At 48.5% G+C, this 10,431-nt stretch overlaps 1 pseudogene across 1 annotated transcript; it reads right to left on the bottom strand.

Annotated features, from left to right (window-relative positions):
- Positions 1–516: 516 nt before the first annotated feature.
- On the bottom strand, positions 517–9,395 carry LOC308241141 (dihydropteridine reductase-like; annotated as a pseudogene). Its single transcript has 3 exons — positions 9,336–9,395; positions 7,886–7,951; positions 517–1,325 (listed from the first exon to the last, which is right to left on the bottom strand). The product of its transcript is annotated as a dihydropteridine reductase-like (transcript).
- Between the last annotated feature and the right edge of the window lie 1,036 nt (positions 9,396–10,431).

The raw sequence follows: 10,431 nt of genomic DNA, 5'->3' as shown, positions 1-10,431 counted from the left end.
GCTTTTTTTTTTTTTTTTCCAAAAGATAACACAATCAACGAAGTGCATTTATTAGGAAGATAACTCCAAGTAATCACAAGTGGTTCTCTCACACACTTGGCGACCACACAGGGAAAAGATGCCTTACAGAGTACATGGATTTTGCTTACACCACAAAAGGAGTTTTAAGGCAGTTTAATTCAACACTGCAAAAACTATATCTGTGACAGAAACATAACATTCAAAAATAACTCAGGCCCCCAAATGTCCCCAATACCAACAAATCTCTGAACCAGTCAAGCTGACAGCCACTGTCACACTGTCAGGGGCAGATGAACAGTTTCAAAAGCAACTCAATGTGAAGCTGATCCAGAGGGGCCATGCAGAGACCCCTGAAGCCTAGGTGGTTAATACAGATGGACCATGGAACCATCTGTAGGCCTCCCCACACACGGTTTTATTTCACACGAACATTTTCCATTTATATTTTGTCTTAGGAAAGCAAATGCACATTAGGTGAGAGAAAAACAGGTGTCACTATCTCGAACCACAAACAGGATTACAGAAAACATGGGCCCAGATGCGGCTACAATGAGATACGTTGACTTTTCTGCCAGGCCCCTGGCAGGCACTAAGAGGAAGCTTAAAAATATGTGGGGTAAGTTCTGTGTTTCCCTCTGTCACCACCTGGGTTAGGCTCCCTGCGCTTGGCCGGTTTTTCTCTGTGATCCAGTCATGGAAGGTTTCCACGAGGAACTCCAAGGGTACCCAGGAGCCGGAGCCAGCCTGGGGCATGGCTTCCTGTTCATCGGGGTGTCGAGGGTAATGGGGAGCACCGGGATGGCGCAGCCCGGGCAGCATGCCGCTATTCTTCCCTACGAGGCTCTGGCAGAGCTGATGGACGGCGCCCTTGGCCATGCCATAGCCGATCATCCCAGGAGTCCCATCCAGGGCAGCCTTGGCACCCGCCAAGGTCAGGAGGCCTCCTTCCTGGAGGTGCTTGATGGCCAGGTGGCTGGAGATGGTGGACGTCCACGTGCTCTGCTTCCACATGAGGTCACAGTTTTTGAAGAGAGACTTGGACTTGGCATTGCCCCCTGCCCAGCCTCCAGCCTCACAAAGCATTGCATCCACCTTCTCTTCACCCAGGAGCTTTCCAACCTCAGCAGTCACCTGGTCAGCCTGCTTGGTGAACGAGTCTGTCATCCTAACAACGACACTCGCACTGGCCTCTTCGTTCTCCACCACATCAATGCTGGCCACCCACCAGACACAGTCCCGGACACCTGCACGCAGCAGGAGCCCAGCGCACCTCGCCCACCACTGCCGCCATCCTGCGCTTCCCGCTGGTCCCCTCACACTGGCTTTTGACAGATGGTCCACAGTTGAGGGCTCAGCTAGAAGAAGAGAAGGGCAGGATTCATCAGCTGTCCCCAAATCATCAAGGCAGAACTGAGAGAAATTTCCCTTACCCCTTTCCATCCACTGTCTCCGGATGGCCCTATTGTGATGCCCCTGCCTTAGAGGCAGTCTGGATGCTTTGTCAACCATCCCCCAGTGAGGCTCACCCATCCTATCTACCGTGTTTCCCCGAAAATAAAAATAAGACCTGCTTACAGGTTTCCTTCTGAGTGAAATATAAGGCATACCCCGAAAATAAGGCCCCAGGCTATGTCTCAGAATGAAAATTAATTTACCATAAACTGGTCGCTAGGGCCGCCCCGACTGGCATCTAGCAACCAGTGACGTTATGCGGAGTCCTGACGTCACTGCTGTGTGGAGGCGGAGCGGAGGTCGGAGTGAGCGGTGAGCGCGGGGCGGGAGAGAGGAGGAGACTTTCACAGATGCGTGTAGAAGAACAGGAGGATTAGAGCAGACGGGACGTGGCAAAGGTGGTGAGTGCTGGTCTGTCTCTGGTGACACTACCTGATGCTCTCAGCCGCCTTCATGATGACTGAAGGTTCTCAGTCAGTGGCAGACCCTGCTCCAGCCCAGATCCAGGCCCCAGCAAGCCCAGTGACAGTCCCCAGACAGGCCCCAGGGGGTAAATGTCTGATAAAGGGGTAGGGGGGATGTCTGGTGAAGGTGTTCAGTGGCACAGGGGTGGGGGGAGGGGGATCACTTAAAATGACACAGGAGGATCAGAGGGGGCAATCAAAATGACACAGGAGGATCAAAAGGGGTTACTAAAATGGTAATCCCCCCTCTGATTCTCCTGTGCTATTTTGATTCCCCCCTCTAATCCCCCCTGTGTCATTTTGAGTGATCCCCCTCCCCCCACCTTGATACCCCAATTCCTTTTTTTTTTACTCCTAGAAATGAGCGCAAAAAGAAAAAGCTACTCCGTGGAGTACAAGAAAGGAATCGTGGAAGACTCTTGGGGCCAAAATCTTACTGCTTTCTGCAAAGAGAAGATGTTGAGTATCCGATTGGTCCGAAAATGGCAAGCAGAGTATGGTAACCTCATTGAACAAGTGGACAAGGGAAATGCTAAAAAGCGCAAGTGTGGATCAGGTCGGCAACCATTATTTTCCGAGCTGGAAGACCTGATCTGTGAATGGGTTGTTGACAGGAGAGCAAAGGCTTTGGTTGTGAATAGGGCTCAGATTCAAGAATTTGCCCTTGCAATGGCACCGCAGTTTGACATAGCCCCCGAAGACTTCAAAGCATCACAACACTGGCTGGATAATTTCCTTCAGCGAAGTGAACTGTCTTTAAGAAGATCTACAACATTGTTTAGGTTGGAAGATACTCAAGTTATTAAGCGAGCACTTGCATTCAAGTTCTTTATTGATGATGCTGACTTCTCTAAATACAATCTTTCCAACATGATTGCTATGGATGAAACTGCAGTGTTTATGGGCCAATCATCTCAAACAACAATTGAACAGCGGGGTGCCTTATTAGCGTACATTCCCTCCATTGCTTACGAAAGTGCACGTGTTTCCTGTATTTTGGCAATTCGTCTGGATGGCACTAAAATCCCACCTTTAATCATTTCTAAGGGCAAGAAGGAAAAGATTGAACGTGTTTTGGGTGTTTTTATTCTTGAAACTGAAAAAGCCTGGGCCACACAAGCAGTTATAAGGAAGTGGGTCGATTTAATGCTGCCGCTTGTTATGCAAGGGAGCCAAAGAGGTCTGCTAGTCTGGGATGCAGCCAGCACTCACCGCGCTAAAGACATGAAGACATTTCTTCACGAAAGAAAAATAGATCAGATAATGATTCCCACAGTAATGACGGCCTATCTCCAGACTCTTGATATTGCAATAAACAAGCCATTCAAAGACAATTTGCGCATGGAAATTAATGACTACATTGAAAATAGAATGGAGAGAAATCAGCGTGGAAACTTTGTGAAACCTAGACTGCAAGAAGTTGTGACTTGGGTGAAGAATTCATGGGAGAAAATCACTGACAGTTGCATTGCAAATGCACTGCGAGCAGGCTACCTTGACAAGAAGTACTCATTTAAAGACAGCGCTATTGCTAAACATGAGAGATTTGGTCCACTGATTCTGAAAGAAATGGAGTCACAAGAAATTCACCAGGAAATTCAGGAATTGGATTGTTATGATGATGTTCCAGAAGATGATGACATGATTGTCATTGAATAAATGAGTAAATTCTTGATACTGTAGGATTCACAGTTTGTCTGGTTTGTGTTGACAACTACCGTATTACCGTACCATATACAGGTAATAAATTTCCTTTATTTTCATTTAACAATAAACGTGTACCATATTCTTCTTCATAGAAAAATAAGACATCCCCTGAAAATAAGACCTAGCGTGTCTTTGGGGGCAAAAATTAATATAAGACACTGTCTTATTTTCAGGGAAACACGGTAATAAAAGAGTAATATGCAAATTGGCCTTATCTCCACTACAGCCATGCCCACCAGCCACACCCACCAGCCAATCAGGAGAGAATATGCAAATAAACCCAACCAAGATGGCTTCAGCCACAGAGAGCAGGAGGGAGGCTTGGGTTTCCCTGGCAATGGAGGAAGCCAAGCTTTCCACCTGCCCTTGCCGGCCCAGGCCTCCACTCAGTGCTACAAAGTTTCAATTACAGAAGATAAATAAATCCCAACAGAAATAGTGGCAGCCACGGAGCTGGAGAGAGCAGGAGGCTAGGGTTGCCCTCGACAATGGAGGAAGCCAAGCTTCTGCAGCCCTGGCCTGCTTTTGTCTCCGCTTAAGGCTACAAAATTTCAATTATAGAAGATACATAAATCCCAACAGAAATGGCTGCTGCCACAGAGCAAGCAGAAGGCTTGGCTCTACTCCAGGCTACAAAGTTTCAATTGTAGAAGATAAATAAATCCCAGATCCCAGGGCCTATGCGTGGGTCGCTGGGGGGCATGGCCGGCCTGCAAACCACCACAGACCCCTTGCCCAGGCCACCCCACACTCCAAGGGAACCCCCACCCTGATCCGAGACACCCTTCAGGAAAACCAGCTGGCCCCCACCCATGCACCAGGCCTCTATCCTATCTAATAAAAGAGTAATATGCAGATTGACCATCACTCCAACACACAAGATGGCTGCCCCCATGTGGTCAAAGATCCTGCCCCCATGTGGACACAAGATGGCCACCACAAGATGGCCAGCAGGGGAGGGCAGTTGGGAGGGACCAGGCCTGCAAGGGAGGGCAGTTGGGGGCGATCAAGCTCGCTAGGGAGGGCAGTTAGGGGTGACCCGGCTGGCAGAGGAGGGAAGTTGGGGGTGACTGGGTCTGCAGGGAAGAGCAGTTGGGGGGGACCCAGGCCTGCAGGGGAGAGCAGTTGGGGGGTACCAGGCCTGCAGGGGAGGGCAGTTAGGGGTGACCAGGCCTGCAGGGGAGGGCAGTTAGGAGCAAACAGGCTGGCAGGGGAGCAGTTAGGCATCAATCAGGCTGGCAGGGGAGTGGTTAGGGGGTGATCAGGCTGGCAGGCAGAAGCGGTTAGGGGCAATCAGGAAGGCAAACAGGTGAGCAGTTGGGAGCCAGCAGTCCTGGATATTGAGAGAGATGTCTGACTGCCCACTGGGATCGGGCCTAAATGGGCAGTCAGACATCCCTCGAGGGGTCCCAGATTGGAGAGGGTGCAGGCTGGGCTGAGGGACACCCCCTCTCCCCTGTGCACGAATTTCGTGCACCAGGCCTCTAGTCTGATATAAGCAGGTACAGGGAACACACAGATGGACAACCTCCCCTCTCATCTGTCCTATGTTTTAACCTCCAGCTCCCCTGAAGGATTTGCAGCCATGGCCTCCAGGCCCTGAGGAAGGTGAGCATGTGTCAGCACTGCTACTCCTTAGCCAAGAAGAGGATTGGATGCTAAATGATATAGGCATTCTCTCCTCCATCGTCTTTGTGTCTTGGGACATATAAGATAGGCTTCAGACCCATGTACCCCATTGTAAAATGTGGATGGCTCTCCACTATCCATGAACTGGTGTTAGCTCCTACATGTTGATCTCAGATGGAGTTGCAAACCCAGATTTCTGAAGCATCAGCCTTATAAAGGAATAAAGCCTTGCACAGTGAACATGACACATAAAATGGGTCCCTGCCCAGAAGAGCTTACACACTAATACGTATACGGGCAGGAGCAAAACATGTTTTTCCCATACGGCATGCTGTTGAGATCTTACTCTTAATGGTATAAAGCTTTGTAAATCCTCCAGATTGAAAGATGAATTGAGGGAAGCTGGTGTGTGTAGCAGGAGGCATTTCAGGCTGCCTGTAGATAATGTGACAAGCCCAGAGACTCATAACCAGAGTTACTGCGTGGTGGGTCCTGCCAGGAGAGGCAGGTGCTGCTACTGCTGAAGAATATCCCTTCAGACTGTCCTCTGTGATAGCCACTGAGCCTAGGCAGCCGCCCCGCCTGGCCAAGCCCACACCCACCCCCAGGCATCTTCCCCTCTCCCCCGACCCAGGGAGAGCATGCCAAAGGCCAGCCAGCACCCTTGTTGAGACCGGGCTTGAGTCATCATTGGGTTCCCAGCACCTAACACCAAACCAGGCACATGCAATCTGTGTTTAATAAATACTTATTGCATGAACATATAAATTAATTAATGCACCTGCAGCAAACAGTGCTCCTCAAAGAACTTTCATCACAGGATAAACATGAGATGCGTCCTTGGTCACTTTTAGAAATGAGTGTCTTAATTATGTCACACTCGCAACATGTGATCACTGACTTATGGTTTAAGATTAAGGAATTTAGATATTGGCTAGTCTGACCATTTCCTGTTTCACATGAAAAAAACATATTGATCCCACCAAGTGGGTATTAGCTTCATTACTTGCCAAAATAGGACCTTAGTGACCTGAAGGCAAATCTTTTCCATGAGGCAGCACAAGGACCACAAAAATCTGGCTAGACCAGTTGATAGACTTTATTAAGGGTTTTTTTCGGCTATTTACATTGATATACATTGTAAATCCCTGCTTCATTGTAAATTCTACAAGGTTAGGTGGTAGATTCATGGGTGAGAAGGATTACATTAGGTTTTCTTTTCCTTTTTTCTATTATAAAGATATATCTAGAAGCAAGAAATTTTTTTAAAATTCTTTCAAACTTAACATTTACTAAATAGCTGTCATATGTGAGGTGCTCTGATAAGTACTGTGGAGGGATCCAAAGATAAATTCACTCTCCCATCCCCAGAAGCTCTTGATTGCATGGGAGTCAAATATGTACACATGATCTGGATACATCAGATATGCACCCATTATAATTGAGGAATGAGTTTCAGAGAGAAAACAAACTGGAGGACTTGAGCCCAGCAGGCAAAGTAAGAAGGCTGTGACCAGGCCTCGAAGGGTGGATGAAAATTCAACAGGGAGCTGGAGAAAGCAGAGGTGTATCACATGAAGGAGTAGCATTAGCTAATACAAGGGATGGGAGGGAATAGTTTTGTGCCAACAATGTGTTGGGCACAAGTATAATCATTCAGGACTTACAGCAACCTCATGAATTAAGTACATCCATATTCCAGAAGAGGAAACTGAAGCTTGAAAAGATTAATAATGTACCAAGTGAGGGTTGTGATTACATAACACATATGGGTGCAGCCACGATTTAAACCCCTGTGTGGCTGACTCCAAGCTCAGTGCTTTTGCCACTTCATGAGGCTGCCTCCCAGGGAGGAAGGTGACAGCAATCACATTTCAGGGAAATTAACTCAGTGAGGCTGGTTCATGGGGACGGGGAGGAGAATAGAACCCGGACTGAGAGCATGAGAAAGATGATAGAGAAAGGTCGGGGGGAGCATGAAGACAAAGTCAGGGCTTTGTTACTGATTGGTTTTTAAGGTGAAGGAAATCAGAGTAAGTCTCAAGACTCGGGGCCCAAAGGAAATGGGGGTTGAAGATGAGGAAAGGTGACAAAGGAACAAGATCACATAGGAAGAAGAGATGATAGAGGGAGGGTCTTAGGGTCAGGGTTAGCCTTGGAAAGAATAAGAAACATTTCTTCCCCAAAACAGGGTAAAAGGAAAAGAAATGAGAAAATATCTATATTAAAGGAAAGAGAGGGGAGGAAGCGGAGAGAGAGGGAAAAGGGAAGGAAGGAAGGAAGGAAGGAAGGAAGGAAGGAAGGAAGGAAGGAAGGAAGGAAGGAAGGAAGGAGGAGGGAGGGAGGGAGGGAGGGAGGGAGGGAGGGAGGGAGGGAGGGAGGGAGACGGAGGAGCAATAGCAGTAGCATGGAGAGGACCATTTCTTAGCCAGTCCAGGGAGGTGGTCTGATCTGGTGAGGAGGCAGCAGGGTCAGTTGGGGCTTGAGCAGAGTGGAAAAGATTTGAGGCAGCTGTTGTGGGAATCTGATAGGAGCTAAAAATGGAGTTAAAGGAAGATGGCTGAGGGCACAGCGAGAGTCCAAAGGCAGGAACAGGCAGTGGGTCCGGTTACTTTTGGTGCACAAACCCCTTCAACAGAATTCAGCAGTTTGGGATCAGAAGTAGATGAGAGGGTCATCTGGGAAGACACGGGGGAAGGTCAAGAGGGTAAGGGAATGGGGCACTTTTGAGAACTTTGCCAAGACCAAGGAATCCAAACGTGATAGGGAAGGAGGGGACAGATGCAACCAGAATGGATCCAAGATGCTGAAATAGGAAGGGCACCAGGGCTGCAGGGCAGGCAAAGAAAAGGTGTAATAGGAATGAGTGAACGGGACAGTGGAAGGACACGAGGCTGTGGCTACAAAGGGCATTCAGAGATGGAGATCTTAGAGGTGGCGCCTCCTATGAGGCAGTGAGGTCCAGGGCATGTCTGTGCAAAGAGAAGAGATGCAGTGACAAGGAGGGAAGGGAGAGGTATGTCTGAAGATTGTTCTGCTCACATTGCAGAAGAGGAGGGCAGTGCAGGGCCAGAGGGGGGACCAGGAGCCACTGCATGCTGACGCCTCCACCAAGTGCCCACCAAGGGAAGGGCCTGACCATGGGCTAGACAGAGATAGAAGGGTGAAAGAAGAGCTAACTAATCAAGTTGATTTCTAATGAAATCACGTCACAACTAGTGCTGTTCCCCACCCCACCCCTAAAAAGTAAAGGCAAGTAAAATAGGCTTGGAGAGTTCTCGTGAATCAGATGAGCTGCAGTAGAAAACTGCACAGTGAGGGGGTAAGGGTGAGTCAAGAATGTGGGATGGCGAGGAACAAGCCATCGCTGTCGTGGGTGGGAAGCTGCTGAGGCAGAGAGTTTCAGATTCAAAAAATGTCCACTTCTTTGACCTTCTTCCTCAAACAAAGCCAACCCACCCATCTATCCTATGTCCAAAACTCAACAGAAAGGGCCTCTGGGCATCCCGACCCCTATTTACAGCAGAGGCCCCAGAACACACACACACACACACACACACATTCACACACACTCACACTCACACACACACACTCACATACACACACACTCACTCTCACACACACACACTCACATGCACACACTCACACACACACACTCACACACATACTCACACATACACACATTCACACACACTTACACACACACTTACACACACACTTACACACACACACTCACACACACACACCTGCTGGCTTCTTCATCAACTCTTCTCCAGACCATGCTCCACTGCCCTTTGACTTGAAAACAAGTTTGACTCCATCTGGTTTGACCTTGAACCTTGGACACAGTTTTAGACTCCCCTATCCACCAGCAACCCTGCCAGTCCTTGCCCACTTTAAGAGAGCATTTGATAATAGCTAACATTTAGTAGTGCTTAGCACCTGCACGGCATAGACTAAAGAAGGCCTTTGAAGTCACTCAGTTCCATTTTGATTACTTTTATAACATTCCCACCAAAAACCATCCCACTTGCTTGAATAGCCGAGCTCCCAGGAACTCACTCCATGACAGTCTGTCTTGCTGCTGAATGGCTCTGTTGGAGACTTTCCATTCACAGTCATGCGAAATAAGCCACATTCCTTTTCCATCTGATGAGACTTTGAAGACAACCATCATATCTCAACAAAGACCCCCTCTTTCCAAAAGACACAGCTCCAATTCATTACACCTCTTTTGATAAGACTCATGCTCAGGTTCCTTCGCCTTCCTGCCTGTTTCATGTGGCAATGTCCCTCTTCAGATGTGCATAATAAATGGCAAACAGAGTGCCGGCTACGTGCCAGCCAGTTTCTACGCCCTTGGTGCATATTAACTCATTTGACCTTCAAACCAGTACTATGTGCTATTATTGGTACCATTATTATTCCATTGTGCAAATGAGGAAACTGAGGCAGAGAGCAATAAATAACTTGCCCAAGGCTAGTACCGACAGCAGAGCCAAGAATCAGCTTGAACAAACGGATGTGCTCATAACCCCAATGCCGGTGGCTTTCAAACTTGGCCACCACTGAAATCACCCTGGGAAGTCCTAGAAACTACTGAGCCTGGGATCCTCCCCTAGAGATGCTGGTTTTTATTGGGCCATGTGTCACCTGGGCACCTGAACTTTTCAGAGATGTCCAGGTGATGCTACTGTGCAGCCAAGATTGACAACCGCTGGCTGTATGATCACAAGCCCCTCAGGGTAGAGGGGAGTGATGGAAATTTCCAAGTTTCCCTTGTGGAGGATAACACAGGGACAGGCCCAGGCATGGTGACTGGAGCCAGCCTTGCAGGAAGGCTAAGTAAACAGTCAGCTGTTGAGGCCCTCATTCTCCAAGGAGAGAGAGAGAGAGAGAGAGAGAGAGAGATAGAGAGAGAGAGAGAGAGAGGAGAAAGAAGACAGAAAGCCTCTCCTGACCTGACACTGGGAAGAACTTTAACCATCCCCAAACCCACCTTGGGCACAGAGCCATGATTTCCTCAAAGTAGTAGCTCCCTCCACAGTCACCAATAGCCCAACCTCCTGACCTCCCTTCAAATGCTACAGATGCTATAGATGGAGGGAAAGGGCCTGCCAGTTGCCCCCCCACCCCCGACACACACACACACACTGAC

The sequence above is a fragment of the Plecotus auritus genome, assembly GCF_963455305.1.
Source record: "Plecotus auritus genome assembly, chromosome: 2".
Taxonomy (NCBI): Eukaryota; Metazoa; Chordata; class Mammalia; order Chiroptera; family Vespertilionidae; genus Plecotus; species Plecotus auritus.
The sequence above is the reverse complement of the archived record's forward strand: the minus strand, read 5'-3'. Positions and strand labels throughout refer to the sequence as shown.